This window comes from Ambystoma mexicanum, chromosome 5p (assembly GCF_040938575.1).
Source record: "Ambystoma mexicanum isolate Mex_15411 chromosome 5p, UKY_AmexF1_1, whole genome shotgun sequence".
In the NCBI taxonomy this organism is placed as follows: domain Eukaryota; kingdom Metazoa; phylum Chordata; class Amphibia; order Caudata; family Ambystomatidae; genus Ambystoma; species Ambystoma mexicanum.
The window spans coordinates 57,709,615-57,722,407 of record NC_090930.1 but is presented as its reverse complement, the minus strand read 5'-3'; the positions used below and the strand labels follow the sequence as shown (position 1 = coordinate 57,722,407).

General features: G+C 45.2%; 1 protein-coding gene across 1 annotated transcript in view; it reads right to left on the bottom strand.

Moving 5' to 3' along the window:
* TEX11 (testis expressed 11) overlaps window positions 1-12,793 on the bottom strand; it is a 3,096,519-nt gene that overhangs the window by 76,929 nt on the left and 3,006,797 nt on the right. The window lies entirely within an intron of this gene.

Sequence of the window (12,793 nt, the reverse complement as noted above, 5' to 3'; positions counted from 1 at the left end):
GGAAAAATAACAATCTACTTTATGCTGAATGTATGTATTCATTCGAAGGAACCCTTAGCTTTGAAATGTCCTCCAGGTACAGTGTCATCTGGTAAACATTTCCAACATCCATAAACTTGAGCCTCGTCATGGCTCATTGGCGATGTGCTATCCTCTGTGTACATTTTCTCCTCTGTGGGTAGATTTTATCCTCCCTGTGCATGTAAATTATATAAATGTCAATAAATATTATATGAAACATATGAACCCCTGACTTTAGCAAAAATTCTACTGCTAATAAAATGTGCTCGCTGGACGGAGCTGGCTGAAATTTTTGAAACAATTGCATTGCAGGTGCACCCTTCCCCCAACTGGACAATTTGGGTTAAACTGTTATTAAGCATAGAAATAAAGCTGTGTTTGGACCAAACTAACTTTCACATCGAAAAAAAAGGTACATCATTTAGTCACAAACACAGTGAAAACCACTTTACAGATTAGCACAAAATAAGAAAAAAGTTGGGCACAAAGCGTTAAAAATGTGACTTTTGATGGGTTAGTACAAATCAGTCCAGTAGTTGTTTTGTTTTTATATATCTTGTTGTTAAAATGGATTTCTAAAATGAGCCCAGCGGAGTGGGTCAGGGGGGCGGATTTTAGGAGTCCACCGTATTCATGGTATACAGGGAAGACACTGAGAGGTTAGCCAAGACCCAATCAAGGCCCTGATTTATGTTGCGCCTTTAGTCTTTGTGCCTTATGGTCGCAAATAGACCACAACTGATTGTGTTCTGCCCTGATTTATGTTGCGCCTTTTAGTCTTTGGCCCTTGCCTCTCACTGCCAATCTGATCTTAGCTGGCCCCTGTCTATGTACATGGTTGTTGTGCCACCCAGCTCTAATCTCTCACCTAGGCAACCAGGACATTCATCATGCACATCAGTGTACTCCTCCCATTACTGTACACACTATCCATTCGACTCGCCCAAGTTCTCCAGCTGCCTACAGTAACAACCTCCACACTCTGGGTTAAAATGGACCAGCCCTCCACCAGCACGGCCTCCCCACGACCTCTCGCGTCACCTAGAATAAGCCCGGCAGCACCCACTGTAGGCCATACCAACCAATACCTCAACAACCCTGCTTTATGGCTGGATCACTTTGCTAGGAAACCTACACCTAACCAACCCTGCCCCCTCTCTCTTAGAAATAAGAGACTAGGCACCAGATTCCGCCTACGCCTACGCCATACCCACCACATCACCAGGAAACAAACCCCCCTCTCTCCTGGATCTCTGTCAATGCCCACCACATGCAAACCCACCACCAGTAAGGTTAAACTGCCCATGTTCAAAGGTGCCCTCATTAATGCCAGATCCCTCACTGCACACGCACTGGACATAGCTGACCTCATCACCACATCCGACCTTGACTTCTTAGCTATCTCCGAAACTTGGCTTCATGCCGCATCTGGCCCCTTACTAGCGTTAGCCCTACCGCCAAACTACGGCATCACACGATGTGGCCGCTCCACCGCCTCTTCCAAAGGCGGCGGTGTGGCCTTCATCCACAAAAATACTCTTGACCTAAGAGTGTTACCTGATTCCAAACTCACATCAGCCGAATTACTGTCTGTCAAACTAGCACTCACACCCAACCAAACAGCCACCATGCATCTAATCTATAGACCCCCAGGACCCGCACCAACCTTTGTCAGTGAAATCTCCACTCTCCTCCTCAACAATACAAAGATCAATTCGCAAACTATCATCCTAGGTGACCTTAACTTAGGTCTTGGTGACTCAAAAGATTCTGTGGCCTCCGACCTGGAGATCGCACTATCCGACCTTGGCCTTACCTTATACATCCAAGAGCCTACCCATATTAAAGGTAGAACACTTGACTGGGTAGCTGGCTCCAATTGCAACATCAAGATCCTTAACAATACCCCCTGTCTATGGTCTGACCATCACATTATAACTTTCAACATTGAAGCCACACCACGAATCCCGTCACCTTTAGCCCCAGCTCTCCCAACTCGAAGCAAAAAAGATATAACCAAGGAGAAACTCCTCCCATTGCTACTCCCATCCCTTAACACAGCCACCAAATCTTACTCTGATCCAACCTCGCTAGCATACACCTACAACCAAACAATGCGAACTGCCATTGACTGCATAGCACCTCTCAAACTTAGAAAGGCTAAACCTCAAGCTTATCTTAACTCATGGTTCACACCACAGTTAAGATTGCTCCGCAAAGCCAAACGCTGTGCCGAAAATCGATGGAAAAGCCACCCCTCAGACGAGCATAAAGACAGTTTCCTTCTAGCCTCACTCTCCTACAAAGATGCCATCATCACGGCTAAAAAAGAATCCTTCAACAACCGCATTATTCAAGCCGATTCGAACACCAAGGAACTCTTTAAAATCCTTAGAGAGCTTGAAACTCCAGTCGCCCCCCCTATCACATGCGTGAAAGATAGTAAATGGTGTGCCAACATCCAAGCAGCCTTACTAAATAAAATCTCCACACTACAAGACAAAATCAAAGATAAACAGGACAGCCTGAAGCGCGACAACCACGTTCATTCCCTCACTAAGGCCCCCTTGCCAGACTCTACCAATATCACACCATTCGCATTCTCTCCACTCACTGTGGCAGAGGTAGAAAATATAATTCTTAGAATTAAGCCAACTAACTGCCAAGGTGACCCATGCCCAGCTCCTACTATCAAGGACTCAGCGCATGAGTTGGCCCCATTCATCACGGCCTTCATCAACTCCTCCTTTCAAACAGGTATTGTCCCGGACAATCTGAAGGACGCTTGGGTTATCCCACTGCTTAAAAAACCTTCCCTAGACCCTAACATTCCCACTAACTTCCGACCGATCACCACTGTACCATTTCTGCTCAAGATCCTAGACCGTGCCGCATACTTTCAGATCCAGAATTACTTGGAAACTAATAACCTGCTAGGTCTACGACAATCTGGTTTCCGCCCCAGACACGGGACAGAGACTGCATTATTAGACCTTAAAACTCAAATCGAGGTTCTAAAGGATCAAGGCAAACTAGCATTGCTACTACTTCTCGACCTTTCAGCCGCATTCGATCTGGTCAACCATCAGATCCTGTGCGAGCACCTCCATTCAGCTGCCAACTTCTCTTCCTCAGCTGCGGCTTGGATCAAATCTTTCCTGAGCAACAGATCCATGAGAGTCTTTGCCCCATCCGCAGCCGCGGACCCCTCCCCGATTCACTGCGGCGTTCCTCAGGGATCTTGTGTGTCACCTACACTTTATAACATTTTCACGAAACCACTCTTTGATGTGCTTGACTATCTGGGTGTCTCCTATACCAACTATGCGGACGACACCCAGATACTCATCCCCATCACTGGTGATTATCTAGGTGACACCAAGGCCCTCAACGACGTCTACTTGGTCATCCAAGCCTGGATGGCCCAACATCAGTTGTGCTTGAATGATGACAAGACGGAGCTCCTGATCTTGGGCACTGCGCAACGCCTGAGCAGACTAGAGCCGTCCTATCAGTCATTCAACATAGATGGTAATATCATTCGTGTCTCAAAAGATACCAAAACGCTAGGCTTCTACCTTGATGCAACACTCTCATTAACCCGACAAACTAATGCTGTCAGATCTGCGTCTGCATACACATGCAAACTTATCGCAGCTTGCAGACCATTCCTCACTTCGTCTAACAGCGTCACGCTAGCGAGAACCCTCATTATGGCTAAAATTGATTATTGCAGTGCTCTTTATCTTGGCACCAGCCAAGAGAACCTGAACAGACTTCAAACGACACAAAACAACGCCATCCGTGCTGCTTTAAACATTCCCCGACACCACCACATCACAGAAACCAGAAGTAAGTTAAATTGGCTACCTGTCAAACAGAGAATCTCACTCAAAACACTCGCCCTCACGCACAAATGCCTAGCCAACAAAGCCCCGATCTACCTTGGTAGTCGACTATCGCGCCACTCTACCTCACGACCTCTAAGAACAGCCCAATCCCACTGTCTAGCGATCCCCAGATTTAAATTGCAAAAAGCAGGGGGCTCAAGCTTCCCCGTCTTAGCCTCCAAGTTATGGAACTCCCTCCCTGTTTCAATTAGAGCGGAAGACTCTTTCAATACCTTCAAAACCAATACTAGATCTTGGCTTTTCAACCAGCTTTAAGGCCGGCTTCGCGCCTCTCCCCGACCTACCCTGACTTGCCGACCGCTACTTTCACCTATCAGCACTGAAACCACTGTACATATGTATATAATATCCTCTTGCAAATGTATATAATGATTCTTTATTAGACCTGCATATCGGAACCCATGTGTAATGATTCTCTGTTATACCTGCATATCTGTAACCTTGTACAAATTGCGCCCTGATGCCTCCGGGCCTGTTGGTTTGCGCGTTATAAATAAATAAAATACAAAAAATACAAATACAAGGTAAAGTGGAGGAGCAGTCACAGAAAGAGTGTGAGAGTGGTCTAGGGCTACAATGAGTCCACACAGAGCAAAACCAATAATTGAGGTTACTCAGTAAATATATGAAAATACAATTATTTATCAGGCCTTTCTAAACACACTAAGCATAAAAATCACAGGTAAGTATAGTAATCAAAAACCATATATCACACACACACACATATATATATATATATATATATCACTAACAAAAAACATTGTTAAAAGGACGTTATGGTTAGGACGTTATGGTTATGTTGCTCTACTAAATACCTTTTGCATTTACTGAAGAAACTACCCTACAGCAACGTTATGGTTAAAGTCCCCTACTACAAACCTATGAAAGTCAATGGAAAAATGCTGCAACATCATCATTCATGTCATAATGACATTTGTGATGTCATCTTTGATGTCATGGGTGTTAGTCCTTGCAGTGCACAGTGATAGCGCGAGTTACGGTTGTGTACCGTACCATAACTTGCACATTTCTGGGGGTTTTAGGTTGTACCTGTTACCATAACGTCTAAGTGTAGCAATGTTTTCCCATTGAATTTCATAGGTTTGTAGTAGGGGACTTTAACCATAACGCTGCTGTAGGGTAGTTTTTTCAGTAAACGCAAAAGGTTTTTAGTAGAGCAACTTAACCATAACGTCCTTTTAACAACGTTTTTTATTAGTGAATTTCATAGGTTTTTAGTAGGGCACTTTAAGCATAATGTTGCTTTAGGGTGCTTTTTTCAGTAAAGGCAAAAGGTTTTTAGTAGTGCAACTTAACCATAACATCCCTTTAACAATGTTTTTTCTTAGTGAATCTCATAGGTTTTTATTAGGGCAATGTAAACATTACGTTGCTTTAGCAGACTGTATTTAGAAATTATGCTATGTTTGTAATATCGCACCTGCACCTTAAGGTCCCTTTAAGAATGGTTTTTGTGCGTGATTATCAAAGAAAGCTCATTTAAGAGTGTCACAATGTAAGTGGCAATGAAGGGAGTCAGTGCGACGTGCATTGCATACCCACCACACAATTGTATGCTAAATGGAAGGAACGGTGGTACTATGCAAAACACTGCAGTGGAAACAGGTAGAAATAGGTGGCTGTTGAAAGAGATGGTTGTGCATGTTGCAGTGTGTTTTCAAGGGCGCATGTGCGCAACAGCAAGGTGAAACATTGTTCCTATACTTCCAAAAAGGGCACCAAAGCAATGAGTGTAGAGTGTGCAGAAATGGAAAATGCAGTAATAGAACAAACAACGCTATTTGTTGGGGAAAATGCTTGTGCTGTCAAAGGATAGATTCCCATTTGTACAGTACAACAATGGCACAAGTTGTAAAAGGACACAAATACACTTCTTCACAATGTACAGCGCTTTCTCCATTTCTGCACCAAATAATAAATAACATCCCTACATGGGTGGCTGCATATTGGGAACCAAATTTATGCAGGAGATCGGAAACAAAATCATTGCCTGACCTACTACCCCCTCAGCACAAACGCCACTAAACATCGTGTTACATGGTGTCCATTGCTCCCTACACAATCAACAACAATAATGCCGTCATGATCGAGCATCACAAAAGTCTCACACAGACAAACCAAAAGCAATCACTTCAGTGTAGGTGCTCCATAGCGTTCACACTCCCATGATACACTGCACACAACCCCCATCGGACGCAGTTTTTCATGCACTGTCAAGTAATGTATGTGCAATTCACCCACAAAGCATATGCTGTGACTCGTACAACACACAGCCATAAGCTCACCCTCTGCGTTAAGGTGAACAACTATACCATATACCACAGTCTAGGCGTACACTCCACACCCACACAGCTTATAACGCAATCCTGTGTCCTCCACAATCGCAACCAGAATATGTGCATTTACAAAATGAGTGTATGTTACACTTACAACCCTGCAACTGTGGTGATGTCTGGACATTTTAGCAGGTGTGCACAGGTGGCAGTAGGGGATTAAATGTCAACCAAGTTAGGAGATGTCCTTTGTTGTGGTGGCTTTTAAAAAAAAGCAGTTTTTTTTATTTTTTAAAACAGCTTCCACAGTAACAACTCCCTTTTCGGGCTTTTATAATGGGTTTTATTTGGTGTCTGTGTCTCACATTCTTACAATAGAGTCTTCAGTGCAGCCTGTAGATTGGAAAACCAAATGTCATTGCCACTGGGCGACAATGAAATGCCATTTCCATTGAGAACGTGCACATATCGATAACCAATGTTCTCATTCTTACAGGAGTACATCCCAGTAGCACACAAAAAGTTACATAAGATTCTGTTGATAAGAATCCTTCCCACCTCTGGCTACCGACAACATTCATTGGGATAGTTATATAGTGGACTTGGTGGTATACATGAGAAAAGCACCTTTGTAGTGGCAAAAATGCACTGCACTTATGTCATCATCTTTCTGAGTTGACGGTACACACTTGCACAAGCTATTGAACCCAAAAGCAACGCTCCATAATGCAGTACCACAACGTCTACAGTACCTAAAGTGGCCACTCGTCGACATTCTTCAACCAAATGGTTGAAAGCACGGACAGGGACACTGCACCACAAAGCGGCCTCTTTGTCCAAATTCAAACTGCCATAAAGGCCTCTTTCCACGGCATACTGGAGTAGATCGAGCACAAAGCAATCACCCACTATGAAAACTTTGCATTTCTCCATCTCTACCCGCCTCACTACACACAGTAATTAAATAAACTATGGGTGCTTTTTCCTGTGACGCACTCTCTAACCACCTCATTGGACAGTTGCAACAGCAACTTCCTGTGTTTCCATTGACCAGCATGTTCAAAACCACAGGATATAGCACGTGTGCCTCGCAAATTACCATTAGAGCCGCACCCTAGCAATTCATGAACAGTCCTTCTTCCCTTTCCACTATCCTCTTCCTACCACACCCTTATTAGATATTTGTAAGTACTCGCATGCGCATCCAGCAATGCCCTCCAAGACTGCAGCATCTTACTATGTCAGTTCTCCACAACATTTCATATGTACCATTACAATATCAGGCTGCACGTGTGCTGTTATTGGAAAGCACGTCTAGTGGAAAGTGCAGTAAAACATTGCAGGAGTTATAAGCACCCATCACCACAACACAAACTTATGATCATTTTTTTGGCAGTATGTGCACAGCTGTTTTATAAGTGCCTGTGCGCACGCTTTCTGCTTCTAAGCATCCACTACGTATTTAAAAAGCATACTGATGTTCCTCCCACCTGCCACCATGAAGTGGCAATTTGTTGGTATGTGCTTCCAACGTGTTCTTTTACCCATATCATACACTACATTAGCGAAACAGTAACTCTGTTCTTTCCTTCCTGCAATTGTACCAAATGTGTTCCCCACTAACTCACCTACTACATAACTCATAAAACAAGGCACAAAATGCACCACTGAATGTATTTTAGCAACCTACAGGCACTTTCCAAAAGGTCAGTGTCTGCACATGTGTGGTGCTGTATAAGCTGCACTGTTGCCATAGGCTATTTTTAAATCTGCCCGCCTCCACTTTCTGTCCTCAGAAACTCATCCATAAAAGAGTGCACAACTTGTCCTTCGCCTGCACGGCAGGGATCTGATCTCTGCTGAACTAAAAAGTGTGCAGTAACTCCCAGTGACTGTGAACAATAAAATAAAAGCCCTGTGCATTACACAGAATGACATCTGGTCACTTGGACCTGAATACCTTCCACTCTCACATCCTAAATATCTGCTTGCTCCAGCTTTTCCCTCTTCAGAATCCTACTCCGTCCGGGTCAGTTGCTTGTACACACACCAGATGGTGGTTCATGTGTTTCTTCTGCTGCAGCCTCCGTGTACAACATGCTCTCTGTCTCCCTGGACCTTGAGGAGAAGGATGGTAGGCTCTGAAAGCACTTGAAAACATTTCCATGTACTTCTTCTTTTTCCCCTCCTCTCCCATGCCCACTTCCTGGCTAAAAAGTATTCTGCACTGGTTTCTTACCCATCCTATAATCTGTGTCCCATGCCACCTCCCTCCCTACAGTTCGACCCCTGCACTAGCTTTCTGCCAACCCTTGCACTTGTGGACTGCTTTCTAGAACCCTAACAGTGCAGCCACCACTTTATGTCGACACTTATCCTTCCACTTGCCAGCACCGGCCGTAGTTGCATGTATTTCTATTTCTTATTGTTCCCATATACTGCACTTTGCCCTCTCCCTTGTCATTCACTTGAGCACTGTGAATGTCAGCTGGCCTAGAAGAATCAATGTCTCTGTGTGGCCTCCGTTCTGCGACCCTTTCCTCGGCGCTCCCGCGCACACTTGTATGTAGGCACGATACAAACAGCAGAAAGTACCATAGCACGTCACATGATATAATGCACACACTGCATGCATACAACATTATGCCTGCCTCGTACCTTATACACTCCACAATATGGTATTCCCATTGTAATTGTAACGCTCACCTGATTCCCGTAGAGGCGCCGGTCTTGACTGGGCGTATACCGTATCTTCAAAGGTGATGTGTAACACACGGCTGGCTCTTTGGGCTGGACCTCTGTGCACTTATGTCTGACTCGAAGGGTAAGATGTCTGCAGATAGAAAATATGGGATTAATGAACTGGGTTATTGAATGTCTCTCTCTTCTTCCCTTTCTCTTCTCCTGTAGAACCCCAAAGGTTAACGCTCTCACCTTAGGTAAGTGAACCATGTGCTCTCCATCTGCCTCGGGGCAGGGTGCTGTAACCAGTTTCTTCACTGGATAAGGGGAGCAGGCCTCTTGACTTCAGAGGACTGCTGTCCGTCGTTTACTGCACGAACGGTAAGTTTCGAGTAATTCTAATGTCTTTAAAAGTCTTTAGTAATGATGTCTCTTGTTTTTTGCAGGGTTCCGGCGATGGCGGATGACGGGCTGAAGTGAGTTGAAGATGGAGCCCGTGTGATGAATGGAAGCGCCTGGAAGCACGTAAGTAAGCGCTTGTTGCCTGCTTCACGATGCGCTCTAACTGTCTTTTTATTTTGCAGGTACAAGTTCGGAGCGGCTGCAGGGTGCCGGAATACCCACTGGGTTAGATGTGGAAAGGAGTAATGGCACGTGAGTATTAAAGTTCTCCAATGTCTTTAAACGCACCTTGTTTTGTCTTTCAGATGCGGGATGCAGCGCCGAAGGCCTCCGGAGCGTGCGAAGAGCTGGTAAGCTTTTGTCTTTCAGATGCCGGAATGCAGTGCGAAGACCTCCGGAGCGCACAAAGAGTAGGTAAGCCTTTGTCTTTCAGATGCCGGAATGCAGCGCGAGGCGTTGGTGACAGCCGATGGACCAGGTAAGTGAAGCGCTGTCACTGAAGACCGTAATGCTAACCTGTTCTTTCTTGTCTTTATAGGTGTTGCTGAAGACTGGATTCAGGATGGTAAGCCTTTTTCCTTAGGCCCAGGATCAGATGCAGAAGACACAATGAGCGTTCTGCTGCAGAGGATGCAGAATAACGCAAAGCAAGATTCATCCATCGGGTGTGGTTTAAATAGCCTCCTGTAGTGCTTAGGTGTCTCCTTCCACAGCCACGCCTAGGTAAGAAAAGAGTTCCTGCTTTCCAGAAGAGTTCCAGTGTTCTGAACCTAGGGAGTGGCTCCTGCCCCACCCAACAGGAAAAGTAGTTCCAAACAGAAGAGGATCAGAGGCTCAACTGGCAGGCAAGTAAGCAGCATGGTCTGCTGCAGGTAAGTCCACCCAAGCATTATGAGCCCGGCGCTTCCAGCGCTGGGACTGGGCATATTTATGAGCCTGGTGCCACTGGCGCCAGGACTGGGTCCAAAAGGTCCCAATTGGGACTGGTTGGCACTCGGAACCTGGGTTATGGATCTGCTTCCAAGGGAGTTGGGAAAACCCTGACCTTTTGGAAGCAGAGATCATGACAAATGTCGAAAAAGTGATCCCACAAATGCAGCAGAGAATTTATAGTAGCAGAATTCATGCCCCATAGCTTACATACTTTCACCATAGCCTCCTACATTTATCTGTACAAACAAACCTTCTCTCAAGTCTTTGTGTACACACCACAACCAATAAGCACCTGGCCCAATTTCTTTTCCTCCAGAGTGGCAATCCTATAGCTGCCATCCTAAAAACAACCGGATGTGCCACGTTTAATCCTTAAAGTACCGCGAATTGCGCGGCATTACTGTGCTAGACACTGGAGAGGGAGGAGGTTGACAGGCTGTTGGGAGAGGTAGGGGTGGTGGGGGGGAATGAAATAAGGGGTGGGGATTGTGTCTTTAGGATGGTGTCTAAAAACACTTATATTTATTTTTTCCTTTTTGTTGTGTTTTTATGTTATATATGTACATTTGTACTTTTTTTTTCTTGTTTTTCTCTCTTTTGCTCACTGTCTATTTGCTTCTCCTACTCATATTTTTCTCCACTGACGATAAACCGGTATCTTACATTTCTACAGGAGTCTCTGCAACGCTTCGTGCACAGTGGCAAACACAAAGCTTTGCCAATGGAAGTAAAAAAAATGCAATTTCCCTGGAACCACTGGAAGTCTTGCTGGTTATTAATGCTTTCAAAGTCCGTGCAGAACATCCCAACACTGGACATAAAGTCGCACATGCTTCTGTTTATCCAACATCTCTCAACCTCTAGCTGTGGACAACTCACACTAGCATGCTCCCATTGTCCTCTTGGTGTCATAGATGAGAAAACCTTTGCAGTAGGAAATATCTGCACCACAGCTCTCATCAACTTATTTAAATAAGCGAGCAAACAAACACGACATCTTCCGCAAATGTAGTGCTCCAACATGCACAACCACCACATGTACAGTACCAACAGAGGCCACATATTTGCAAAGGAGATCCATGCAGCCGAAATCCCACTCAAACTGTAGCCCAAAAAGCCTGCACTCCTTCCAAGTGAAAGTCAGTATCGAAGCCTCTTCCCATGGCATACCTGTGCAGATCGTGCACAAAGCTATCACTGACTATAAGCACTCGCCGTCTCTCCATGTCTGCCAACATCAGTACATCTACCTTTTGGTAAATATGTCACCGCCCCTTCAGGTAAACCACACCCTCCAATCCTCACTGGAGAATCCCCACAATTCCATTTGCGAAGGCTTCATGCTCATAAAGCCATGATGTGGCAAGTGCCCTTTCCCAGCTACAGCTAGGGCCACCCCCCAGTAAAGCACACACAATACTTCTTCCCTTTGCTCTCGAATTTTCCAATAAACCCATGATGTGGCACATGCGTTTTCCCAGCTACAGCTAGTGCCACGCCCCAGCAAAGCAGACACAATACTCATTCCCTTAGCACTCAATTTCTCCAACAGTCCCTTACTGGCACCTATTAACAGCTATTAAATTTTCAAAAACGCCTGCACCAATCACATATTGAAACTTTGCATTGCACACTATCATTTCTGTACACAACTCCATATTTCCCCTTTAACACTCTGAGAACACCTTCTCTTTGCTTCTAAAGCCCCTCCACCAGAAACTTTTCCTACAGGATGCCCTATTTCAGCATCCACAATGATCTTGCGGCACACCGAGCACACCGCTTGCCATGCACACAACACACCACCCTTGCCCACACCCACAACAACACTGTGAATGCATGCATACGACCATGTAGGCAGCTAACATTGTGCACAAAAATGTAACATACATAGCAGCACTTCAACACAACTCCCTCACACCATAAAACACCCATTGATGAAAGCAGGTTGCACTTAACACCATCCACAAAGATACCATAGCCTCCATCACCCCTACCCACTGCCATTCACAAAGTATTTTTTCACTACCAACCTGACCACAACATTGTCACAACATTGGCCCTACCTCAACAATTCTGCAAACATCATTGTAAACAACCCATAGAAGCTGCACCCAGTGAGCAGACCGCGTGACTTTTCATTGCACCATCTCCAATCACCCATCCAAACTTTTACCATATTCTACCAGCCACCTCACCTGCGGAACCAAACATACACACCTGCCAACTCATGTGTACTGCTCTATGGCGTCTGCAACATACTGCACAACCATTCTTTGCAGGTCATCTCCGTCTACCAGATGCCCAGTCAACATTGTATTAGTGGCGTGGGTTTCCTCAAGTCGTAGGCTCTTCAATCCATGGCGTACAGCCTACCACCTTCGGCCATACACCCAATAGGCTACACCGTCAACACAGGCACCGCAACTCCATAGTGACAGTATGCAAACCCAGCACCCACTGCCCACACTGCATCACTTTTCCCAGCACCATCTCCAACTACACATCAAAAACTTTACCATGTTGTAACAGTGTCCTCACCAGCAAAAC